At 38.4% G+C, this 12,737-nt stretch overlaps 1 long non-coding RNA gene across 1 annotated transcript; it reads right to left on the reverse strand.

Annotated features, from left to right (window-relative positions):
* Nucleotides 1-6,814: 6,814 nt before the first annotated feature.
* On the reverse strand, nucleotides 6,815-8,033 carry LOC133707316 (uncharacterized). Its single transcript, XR_009845050.1, has 2 exons — nucleotides 7,185-8,033; nucleotides 6,815-7,076 (listed from the first exon to the last, which is right to left on the reverse strand). It is a non-coding gene; the product is annotated as an uncharacterized LOC133707316 (long non-coding RNA).
* Between the last annotated feature and the right edge of the window lie 4,704 nt (nucleotides 8,034-12,737).

Here is a 12,737-nt window from a genome sequence, read left to right on the forward strand (position 1 = left end):
CAGAAGCAACATGAGAATATGGATAGCGCCAGTTCTATATTACTCCATCTCACTGAATTGTTTGGTGCGAGAAATAGAAATGTGCGCTTCACAGTAGTCAATGAGCTTGTTAAGACAAAGCATGTGAGGGGTGCACCTGTTCATCAACATGGTCTAAAAATGATAGGCCTTATTGAGCAAATTCAAGACCTTGGATTTGCACTTGATGCGGAGCTAGCTCAAGATCTTCTTCTTTCCTCCCTAGATGATTCATTTTCTCAGTTCATAATGAACTATAATATGCAACAAATGGATCATACTCTTTCTGATCTTCTCAATATGCTGGTAACAGCTGAGAAGCAAATTAAGAAAGAGAGTGGGAGTGCGGCTATTATCGCTTCTTCTTCATCCAGTAAGTCCAAATGTAAAGGCAAAGGGAAGAAGAAACAAGTGATAAAGCCTAAGGGAGTAGTCCAAAAGAAGAAGAAGAAGGAACAAAAGGAACCAAAAGGTATTTGTTTCTTTTGCAACAAAGATGGGCACTGGAAGAGGAATTGCAAAGCTTATCTTGCATCCTTGAAGAACAAGTCTTCAACAGAAGGTATGATCAATGTGATTGAATCAATATTTACAGTTAATAATACTTCCACTTGGATAATTGATTCAGGTGCATCCCACCATGTTTGCACTTCGTTGCAGGACCTAGTGGGAGCAAGGAAGCTTAAAGCTGGAGAAATTTCCCTATGTGTAGGAAATGGCACAAGAGTTGATGCCAAAGCCGTGGGGACTTATATTTTGAAGTTACCATCAGGAGATACATTGGAGTTAAATAATTGTCTTTATCTTCCTATATGTATAAAGAACCTTATCTCCATCTCCATGCTTTTGAAGGATGGTTATAGAGTAGTTTTTGATAAACTAAGTGGTTTTGTATCTATTAATGAACGCATGATATGTCATGCTAATATTATTGATGGTCTCTTTCATCTAGCTTTAGATGGTAGTATTAACTGTATGAAGGAAAATGCTTTGGGATCTAAGAGAACTCGAGAAACGGTTAACCCCATTAAGATGTGGCACCTTAAACTTGGTCATATTAGCCAAGATAGAATTCACAAATTATCCAAAAATGGATACTTAGAGTCATTAGGATCTGATCCTATGCCTACTTGTGAGTCTTGTCTAAAAGGAAAAATGACCAAGTCACATTATGGTGGACAAAGAACAAGAGTTAAAGAACTCCTAGGCCTAATACATACCGATGTATGTGGTCCCATGTCCACTATTAGTAGAGGTGGATTCTCATACTTCATAACCTTTACCGATGATTATTCTCGGTTTGGTTATTTATACCTTATGAAGAACAAATCTGAAGCCTTTGAAAAGTTCAAAGAATTTAAGAATGAAGTTGAGAAACAAACCGACAGAAGTATTAAGGCTCTAAGATCTGATCGAGGAGGCGAATACTTAAGCAATGAGTTTATTGATTATCTCAAACAAGAAGACATTGTTTCTTCATTAGCTCCTCCTGGAACACCACAACTCAATGGTGTCTCTGAAAGGAGAAATCGAACTTTGTTAGACATGGTTCGTTCCATGATGAGCTATACTGATTTACCTATATCCTTTTGGGGATATGCACTTCAAACAGCAATTTATTTGTTGAATAAAGTGCCTTCCAAGTCCGTCCCTCTTACACCATATGAGATGTGGCATGGGAAGAAACCAAGTCTCAATCATATTAAGATTTGGGGTTGTCCAGCTTATGTCAAAAGACTAGAAGCAGGCAAGCTTGAAGCTAGATCAAGCAAGTGTTTATTTGTGGGATATCCTAAAGATAGTTTAGGATATTATTTCTATCAACCTGAAGAACAAAAGGTGTTTGTTAGCAGGAATGCCACTTTCCTTGAAAGGGACTACGTCCTTGATGGAAATGTTGAGCAAATGGTAGAACTCAAGGAAGTGTCCAACAAGCCACAAACTAACACTCCATTTCCCATTGAACAACTTCCTGAACCAACTATAACACAAACTCCAAGAATATCTAGTAGGATCCGGATACCTCCCAAGAGGTATGGTTTGTGTCATGAAAGCCTTGGGGAGTTAAATCTCCTTGGTGACAATGAAAACCTGCATGATCCTTCTAGTTATAATGAAGCAATGTCAAACGTTGACTCAAAGAAATGGCAAGAAGCCATGGAATCCGAGATTGACTCTATGTATACCAATCAAGTCTGGACTCTCGTTGACCCTCCACCTGGTATTAGACCAATTGGAAACAAATGGGTCTTCAAGAAAAAGATAGGCTCATATGGTAAAATAGAAACCTACAAAGCTAGGTTGGTGGCAAAGGGCTATAAGCAAAGAGAGGGCATTGACTATGAAGATGTGCTCTCTCCTGTTGCCATGGTTAAATCTATTCGGATATAAGCAAGCTTCAAGGAGTTGGAACATCCGTTTTGATGATACAGTCAAGTCTTTTGGTTTCACACAAAACATGGATGAACCTTGTGTTTACAAGAAGGTCAGTGGGAGTGCTGTTGTGTTCCTTGTACTTTATGTAAATGACATCCTACTCTTTGGGAATGATGTAGGAATGTTATCTTCAATTAAAGTTTGGTTGTCCAAGACCTTCCTTATGAAGGATCTTGGAGAAGCTGCCTATGTATTAGGAATAAAGATCTATAGAGATAGATCAAAAAGATTAATTGGATTATCTCAATCCTTGTACATAGACAAAGTGCTGAATAGATTTCACATGGAACAATCTAGAAAGGGTTTTCTGCCTGTCAGACATGGCATTCACCTTTCTAAGAAAATGTGCCCACAAACGATTGAGGAAGTGCAAAAGATGAGCAAGATCCCATATGCATCTGTAATAGGGAGCCTCATGTATGCGATGCTATGCACAAGACCTGATATCAGTTATGGCGTAAGCATAACTAGTCGATATCAGTCCAATCCAGGTTTAGAACACTGGAATGCTGTTAAGAATATCCTTAAGTACTTGAGAATGACTAAAGATTTATTCCTCGTTTATAGAGGTGGTGATTTGTAATCAGAGTTGCAAGTGGAAGCATACACAGACTCAGATTTTCAATCTGATGTGAACAACAGAAAATCCACATCAGGGTTTGTCTTCACCTTGAATGGAGGTGCAGTAAGTTGGAGAAGCTGCAAGTAAAGTGTTACTGCAGATTCCACTACTGAGGCAGAATATATTGCAGCTGCAGAGGCTGCAAAGGAAACAGTTTGGATGAAAAAGTTCAACACTGAACTGGGTGTGGTTCCTACCATTGAGTCACCGATTCCACTTTACTGTGACAACAATGGGGCAATTGCTCAAGCCAAGGAACCAAGGTCTCATCAAAAATCCAAACACATCGAAAGACGTTTCCATATCATAAGGGAGATTGTTAATCGTGGAGACGTTAACATTCTCAAAGTAGCATCTGTTGATAACATATCGGATCCATTCACTAAGCCTTTATCACAAGCAAAGCTAGAACAACATCTTGAGAAGATGGGTGTACGTTTCATGGCTGATTGGGTTTAGTACAAGTGGGAGATTGAAGGAATTGTGTCCTAAAACAATCATTTTGATGTAATTATTATTGTAATTATTATTAATCAAAAGGGCAAGTTTATTGTTCATTGCTTATATTTAATATTTGATTGAACAAGGTCCAAGGAATATGAGTTAAAGAGAAAGTAATCTAAAGAGTTAGATGTGTGAGACCTTTACTCTTTCACACTCTTATCCTAAAAGGTTCCTAGTCATAGGATTATCACTTGGACATTGATAATCCGGAAAGACTAGCACATACTATGTATGCTCAATATGGAGGATGATATGTCTCTTGTCATTTGTGTAGAGACACTAATACAAGTATGTGGGTGCTCTTAACTTAAAGAGTACACTGAACGCGATCATTAGAGTTCTTGTATGGAGTCTTACTTACATGTCAAACTTGAACTCTAAATTGCAATAATACAAATTAGTCCTTTGACCTGAGACACCATAGTTGTCTTATGAGTGAATGGATTATCTCTTGATGATGCAATAACATTGTGTCCCTTAATGGATATAATAGATGCATTCATTGGTATAATCAATTCGGTCATGGAGACATGTGAGTGTACAATAAGGAATCTCTATCCTTAAGTAAATAAGGTGTATGTTCAAAGATGTGATTCAATGAGTCTTTGGCCAAAGCATTGAATGAGATTAAAAAGGAGTTTTTAATCACATTCTAAGAATCACATAAGAATGAAAATCACATTAGGGGATTGACATATCAATTCCATACCCCGATGATGTGATTTAGAACATAGTGTTAGAGAAGGACCGTATTGTATTGTAATTCCAATTGAATAGGTTCTTTGTCATTCTACATTAACTAGGGTAGTCATGATATGTTGCAAGACGTCACTCATGACTTGTGAAGTCCCCGAGGATTAATAAACATTTATAATCCTAATAACAAGGGAGAATCAAAAATGGAGTTTTTGATTCGTAAACAAAATAGAATGGTTTCTATAAACTTCACTGCCTTGTTAATTAGAACCTAAGAGATCGCACACCATATAAGTGGATCCTTGAGATTGTATATGAAGAAGATTAAACAAGAGTTGGTTATGACCAAATAATTAATTAGATTTATTATTTGGACATAATTAGGTTTTTCGGGTAAAACCGAACCTATTGGGCCTAAACGATTGTCGGGCTTTTCGTGTGGACTTGGGCTTCACTAAATGAGATTTAAATGAAAGCCCAAGACACATTTTTAGTGCCCAATAACAAGTATGGACCAGCCAAAATATTGGCTTTATGAAAGTCAATATTTTCTTTTAGTAATTGGAGTTATTTCCTATTATATAAAAGTGAAAGCATGGACAAAGAGAATAAGTGTGTCTCCACACTATTATTTTCAGATTTGAGAGAGAGAGAGAGAAAGAGTTCTTTCTTGGTCCATTACAAAATTAAAGGAAAGAAGAACACTTGCATAATTTCTTCTTTTCGTTCATCTTTCTTCATCTCTTGATTCACTTGGTGAAGATCCTTAGAGGCCATATATTTTTGTGGCTTTACTTGTTACATCAAGGAGGAGATTACAAGCACAAGAAGGAGTACAAGAAAGAGTTCTTAATTCAAGGTGCTTCAAGGTGGAGGAAACACACACAAGGAGAGATCAAGGAGAGGAACTTTGGTGGTTCACTTGGATCGGATTAAAATCACGCTCCAAGGGTGAGTAGAACATAAACTCCCTCTTTGTTCTTCCTTACTATGCATGCTATGTTTATATACATATCACAATAAGCCAAGATCATGGGTTAAAGGAATGGATTTTATGTTTAGTTAGTAGTTTAATGGTTAAACTAATTCCGCACTAATTAAAAAGTTTTGAAATCCATCCATTCCTTCAGGAGCAATGCCTTGTCTAGAAAAGCTTATGATCCAACGCTGTAAATTGTTGAAGAAGGTCCCATATGGCATTGAATCCTTAACCAGTTTGAAGTTGCTTGAATTTTTCGATATGCCAGATGAATTAATCATGCCACTACATCCAGATGGTGGAGAAGATCATTGGAGAGTCGCTCATGTCCCGGCAGTTTATTATTCCTATTGGAAAGGTGGCGGTTGGGATGTCTACTCATTAGTCAATGACGGGGAGGGATTTCATCATGGTACTTCTGCCATAAGGAGGCTCGAACCTAATATACTATGGAAGGTCTAGCTTTAGGTTCTGTTTACAAATAACTGTACAGAATCCTGTGGAAGCAAGTCTAAAGAATTGTTTTATTATTTTCTTGTTTATGCCTTCCTAATAATTTTCAATTATTCAGGAGTCAGGACATCGTTAGTTTTTTTTTTTTTTTTACCTAATTGTGGGAATTATAGAGATCGTTTTCTCTTGTCTGCACTGTACGTATTCCGATGACATTCGTTGTTTTAGGAGGTTTTCTGTTTTGGCTTGACATTCTTCTTTCCTAGTTGAGTGGACAGAACAACTTCCTGAAGAGAGAAGAGAATTATAGGAGGATATATTATGATTCTACGTACACTGCTAGCTCCTGACAATTAGCGTTTCAAAAATTTAAGTTACCAAACAGTTTTTGAACTCCCACTAAATCGCCAGTAAGAATTTTAGGTTTGATTTGGTTTGGGGTTGTGTTTGCGAAGGTGGATATGAAAATGGGTGAGTCTGGTTGGTGTTGGAAACTTGGAATTTAAGGTGGGAAGGATTGGCTTGAGGACTAAGATTGACACTAACTTACTATCCCCTAGCAACAATTCTAGATAGGAATATGCAATGTACAAAGCATATTATCAACACTGCAAATATCAAAACGGAATACAATGCGGAGAATCGACAATTGATCGACATCTCAGATGTTACCGACCTATAATAGCAAACCTTACAGTTCCTATTTTGCAAATGTTACTGTTACTGCCGAAAAAGAAAGGACGTTCTATGGGAAACTAGGTTTTGGTGTGGTTCCTTACAAATATAAATTTAGAACACAATTCACCTGTATCTTTAAAAGCAAAGCTAAAGGTGATGATGCAAGAAAATTCAGAAAGTTATGTTAGAAATGGATTCGAATTAAGGCTCTTATCCAACAACTTCAAGAGTCAAAAATTGATCGGTCCATGGAGGTTGTTGTAACAGAAAAAGTGACGACATTTTTTTCTTGCATTCAGTGTTTAGGTCCATACTTCTTCCACCCACCCAACTGGGTGCTCACCTTGGGTCTTGAACAGTGCATGTAATACACGCGCTGTTAGCTAGGATTTGACTTCCATGATCATTTGGTGAGGAAGACAAAAAAAAAACGTGGAGGTTAGTAAATAGAGTAATTAAATGCCTTGCACGTGCTATACAATATGAATCAATCCAATATTTCCCCTTTGGCCATAAAAACTTTTGGGAAGGAGAGATGGAATCAGCCAAATCTGCTAGTGTTGTCCGATGTCAATGGTTTAGTCGTCGGCGACAGTTGTGAGTTGGCGAAAGATTAAATCTGAGTTCCCGTCGCTGGAAATCCAATGTCTGGGTTACTGGGTTCTGGGCCTTTTGACCTTTCGGGTTGTGCTTTCAGGACCAGAACAACATTAGCAGCTTAGTGATAGTACCCATCTCTGAATGGTAATTGTACAATTGCAATTAATCAAGATGGGAATATAGGATTTGGCCACTTACTGAACCCAAAAGTGTTGCAGAGATCGCAAAGGATGCCATTTGTTCATCAATCTTGATATATCAAGGTCGAAGTGTGACTGATGTTGAATCGAAAAACCCAGAGGATTCAAAAGAAGATGAAATTGTAGAACTTGATTTGACGACAAAAGCGTCTAACTGACGATTGTTGCCTTTGTCTCCATATTCAATCTCTCCAAAGTCATACCATATAAACACTTCAGATTGAGAACTTTAAAGGTGAATAGATTGCACGAGGCTGCAAGGCTAGTATTGTGTTCCACTCACAGAAATTGTCCCGCCGTCCTCAACCCAACCACTACCTTCCGTCGACTGCGCCCATCCAACCCCACTTCGATTTTGGCCTGAGAGATCTGGATATCAACCTCCTACGACCACCAAACCTCGCCCAAGATCCAATGCAACATCGATCAGCCCTCTTGTATGGATTGCCCGTCGCTGACATCGAATATCAACCACAGTTCTAGTTTACCCATCCCTTGGAATTTTACAATGTCGACAAACAACGTTTTTGGCCAACTCTGTTTCAAAAACTGACATTCTTCGTCTTTGTTAACTAACGGCTTATCCAAGGGTTCATATTGGTTAGTCGCCTCAACGTGCATAGTTTGTTGCCACGTTATTGGGTGACCACCCACCTGGGTGGATAGAAGAATTTTTGCCATGATTGTTCCATGATCATTTTAGCTGGCTCTATTACTTCAAAAATTAATTACTTTTTGAATGTAATTAAGCATCACATACTAAAAATGCTCTTATCTTTCCTGCATTCAGTGTTTAGATCGAGGATCGACTATTTTGCCCTTATATATATTGATGTACTCATACTAAAGTCCGATGTATTATGAATTTCAATTAATGCATTTTAGTTTCTTGATCAAAAAAAAAAAGGCTATTAAATAACAGTGACTATGATTTTATGAAATTCACAGCCATTATCAACAGAGGAGCTCGCATGATCACAAACTTTGTATGGAACTATTGCTGTTTGTCAAAGTTCAACTTGGGGAGAACCATTCCAGTTCTCATTGATCGGTTCATTAGTCCTTAATTGTTTTTTTTTTCTTTGTTTTTGTTCTGGGATTTCAATTTTCCTCTTTCATCTTTGTTGTTTGACCTAGGTTTCTAGATATAAATTAAGACAAAAGGAAGAGAACAGGAAAAACATAATAGTTGTTGAAGGATGTTGTATTCTAGTGTGCCTCTTCAAACTAAGGTTTAGTTCTAGAGTTATAATAGGAGAAGGTTCTAGATTTTCTAATTGTATTCAGATTCTATTACCTTGTATGTACTTTAGAACACACAATTTCTCTCAAATCATATTCTCCTACAACACGTTATCAGCACGAGTCCTAACCCTTGCCCTAGAAACCAAAACCCTAAAACAAAAACCCAAAAACTCTTCTCACTAAAATCTGCCGCAAGCCCTAGCCTGAGCTAGCCACCAGCCCTGCAACCCCATGCTTGCTGCCCCCGCAGCACTCGCAGCCCCCGCGCACCCATGTGCCTGCTGCCCCCGCAGCCCTTGCACACCCGTGTGCCTGTTGCACCCGCAACCCCCGCGCACCCTTGTGCCTGCATCCCCTGCAACCTGTGTGCCTATTGCCCCCGTAGCCCCCACGCACCCGTGTGCTGTGTCCCTTGCAACCCGCGCACCAGCCTGACAGCCCCGCAATTCTACTGCCTTGCATACCCGTTGCCACTGCAGCCCCGCTCATCCGACACAGCTGCAAGCTCCGCCCCATCAAGCCTGCATCAACGCGCGCGTGACTGATGCCCCTAATCAACAAGTAAGTTTTTAAAGATTAAAGTTCCTGCTTTCTTGTCTTTTAAATTTGTTTATTTTCTTCGGGATTTGCAATCTTCCCTTCTCCTCCATCCCACCTTTCTATAATGTGGGTTCGATTATTTAATAAGCGGAATTGTGGGGATTCACGCTATATACGAACTAATAGTGTTCGTGATCGTAGGACTAAGAGCGTCCTCAAGCATCGATCTTTGACCATATTAATGATACGCTAAAAAGTAGCACGTGTCAATCCCCGGCAACGGCGCCAAAAATTGACACACTAAAAGCAAGCGCGCAATTTAACCCTGCAAAATGTAGTTGTTAATATAGAATAAGTAGGGATCGTTCTAGCCGGGGATTGAGGGTACACCTGTAATTGCAAAAATAAATAAAGAATTAAAATAATAAAGTAAAAAGTATTATGTACAAAAATAAAACAAAGAATAGAAATATATACAAGTTAATGTAAAAAGAGGGTTTTGGGATTATAGAATCGGAATTAAAATTAAATGAAATAAAGAGAATGTAAAAACACATATACAAGGGTGGAATGCAAGGAACAAAGATCAAAACCACAATCATATGAATGAAATCCAATTACAATTCTTATAGTTGATTATCTATGTCATGAGAAATAAGTTGACCATGTGAAACGTTAGTAAGCAAACGATTTCCCATATTTTACTTTCCTTGAATAATTAATCTAAGTGAAAGCACCTAAATCAATCCTATTGAACATGCAATCATAGTCTAGAAAGCTAGCTAATCAAGAACACATTCAATGCATGAAAAACAAAGAAAGGATGTCAATCAAAGTGCACAACTTAGTTATAAATAAGTTCACCTATTTGCTATCCTCCTTAATTGATTTCGACTTTTGTCCAAAGCCTTTACTACTTAAATCTAGCTTCAATTACATGCATATATCCTAAGTTGGCCGCCAAAGAACACATACATATAAAAGTTTTCTATAGTCCAAAATCAATTAAGCAATCTCACATAAGCAACATAAAAATCAACACAAAGAAATCACAACTTTTATTCAAACATAGAGACGGGCTTTAAACTTTGCCCTTAACATTATTTGTTAACTAAAATTCATAGTTCTACAAATCCAAACAAAGAAAACCAAAAGAAGTTACAAGGAAAAAGATAGAATTACACCGTGAAGGGAGTGGATGATGAAGAGCTTGAGACGTTGATCTTGAATATTGAAAACAAGACTTCACTATCACGGCACAAGGTGGATGATGATGGCTAGAAGGCTTCATGGCTTCTTCTTCTCTTCTTCTCTTTGCTTGAAAATGCAGAAACTTGAAACTAGAGAGTGTAAAGGAAATGAAACTAAGAACTAGAGAAAAATGGAAAGGAAATGGAGAGACAAAGAAGATGAAATGGATGAAGGAATGTTTTTCTTCTTCTTTGTTGTAGCCTCTATTTATAGGCTACCAAGCAAAACTATTTGGCCTTAAACAAATGATGATGGGTTAGGTTTGAGCATTTAAACATTAATGGAATTTATTAGGTTTGAATATTTAAACACTAATGGAATTTGTTAGGTTTGAATATTTAAACACTAATGGAATTTGTTAGGTTTGAGTCACTTTTTGCTCATTTTTCCTTCAATTAATTCTCTACCAAGACTTCAGATTTTGCCCATGACTTCCTCATATGAAATGATCCACCATGAGTGTAGATCATGCTGTAAAATTTTCAGAATTTATTTCCATACCTTTGGGCCGGAATTGCTACTGGACTCCTTACGGTCCAGTTTTCCAGTTTTGCTTCTGCAGAAAATTGGGCTGACTGTTTGAAGGTCTTCCACTTCAATTTGGCTCTTGCACTCTTCACTACACCAATTTTTCAATCAGACGACAGTGAAAAACTGTCGTCTGATTATAGAGTTTGCTGTTGTCTATCTCAAGCTCTTCACAGATCCGACGGCTAGAATAGATCACCATAGCTGATAAAAAGATTAAAAGCATGTGTGTCAGTTCCTCTAGATACATATTTTACACTTTTGACCCCATTAACAGTGCCAAACGGATTAAACAAATAATACCTTGCATCCACTGTATACCATACACACTGATGATCAGTGTGAGGAAAAAAGAACCCTTACCCGCCCGAAAAGCCAGATCCGTTAAGGCCGAAAGGGCCTGGTCGGGCCGGCCTTCAAATAGGGCCAAATAGGGCCGAAATGGGCCAAAAAAGGGCCTTATTTTGTTTAACAAACAAAAAAAACATTATTTTTTTCTTCTCAAAATATGGCTTAATGGTATATATTAATAGGCATATAAGGATTATATGTGATCCAAAAATTCTGAAATGGAAATTGACCAATCTGAAAATTCTCATATGTTTACATAACATTGATAGGTATTGTGTAAAAAAATTAGGCCGATCTGCCATGAATAAGGCGCCCAACGTAGCGGTCAACGCTTTGCACAAGCAAACTTCCCTAAGGGGAGCGGCACCATGCGCGGACAAACGTTGCGGAATTTTGACATCCGTAAGTAGACCCCCTACCCATGAGAGTGTGGGAGTTGAAAGATCGAAAAAAGTGAATTGCCAAGGACCGGTTAAGAGCATATTTGTTTTATGTTCTATTTAGGGTATTGAGTTGACCGGATAGATCGAGGTCCAACCGAATGCGGAAATTGTTGAAATTTCTACCACTAACATATATTCATATGAAAACAACATCCAGCGGTTCATTTTAAAAAATTCCATTTCGTCCCCCATTTTGCTCATGGAGGGTAACAAGCCTAATAAACTAGTTATACTACATTACAAGACATATAAGGATTATGTGCGATCCAAAAATTTTGAAATGAAAATCGATCAATCGGAAAATTCTTATATGTTTATACAATAGTGATAGGTATTGTGTAAAGAAATTAGGCCGATCCGCCGTGAATAAGGCACCCAACGTAGCGGTCAACGCTAGGGGTGGGCGTCCGGACCCGAAAGAACGAGGACCCGACCCGAACTGAGGAAAAAAGCCCGATTCGGTTCGGTTCTAGAATAGAAATTTTCAGTTCGGTCTAAAGCCCGACCCGAATTCATGTAATCGGTTCGGTCTCGGGTTTCATATTTTCAGGGCCCGAAAGCCCGAACCGACCCGAATACTGTAGCAGTTGCCACATGTCAGTCCATGATTGGGTGTTATAATAATAAGTTAAATATTAAAATAAAATAAAATAAACAACCCTAAAGGAGTAAAGGCTACACTCCGACTAACTCGACCTCAGCCTCCTCTCTTTGCTTCGACTATTGACATACCATCTCGGCATCTCAGTCTAAGCCCCAAATTTCAGAAATTGATAAACCCAGATTAGTGATTACCAGCTGAAAATCTGAAATCTCCCTCTCACTCTCTCAGTCCCTCCCTCACCCTTCTCTGAGTTGTCTATCTCTCTCTCTCCTGCTCCAGTCTCGATCTCGGAAAATCGAAATCCTCCTCCAATGAAGCTTTAGAAGTTCGTCGTCGCCGTCGATTCTCCTTGAGCCTTGATGGTCTGCAGTCTACACTTCGCTCCTCGCAGCGAATTTCGGTGAGTAATCTAGATTCTAGGGTTTTCAATTTGACTTTTCAATCCTCTTGGGTTTTTTTTTTCTTTTTTTCTTTGCAGTTATAAAGTTATGATCTTTCTGGGTTTTTTTGTTTTGTTCAAACTAGTGATAATGATTAATTCTTGGGTTCAGCTTCCTGGGTTCAGTGCTGCTGCCATTGTTTTCAACGG

This window comes from Rosa rugosa, chromosome 4 (genome assembly GCF_958449725.1).
Source record: "Rosa rugosa chromosome 4, drRosRugo1.1, whole genome shotgun sequence".
NCBI lineage: Eukaryota > Viridiplantae > Streptophyta > Magnoliopsida > Rosales > Rosaceae > Rosa > Rosa rugosa.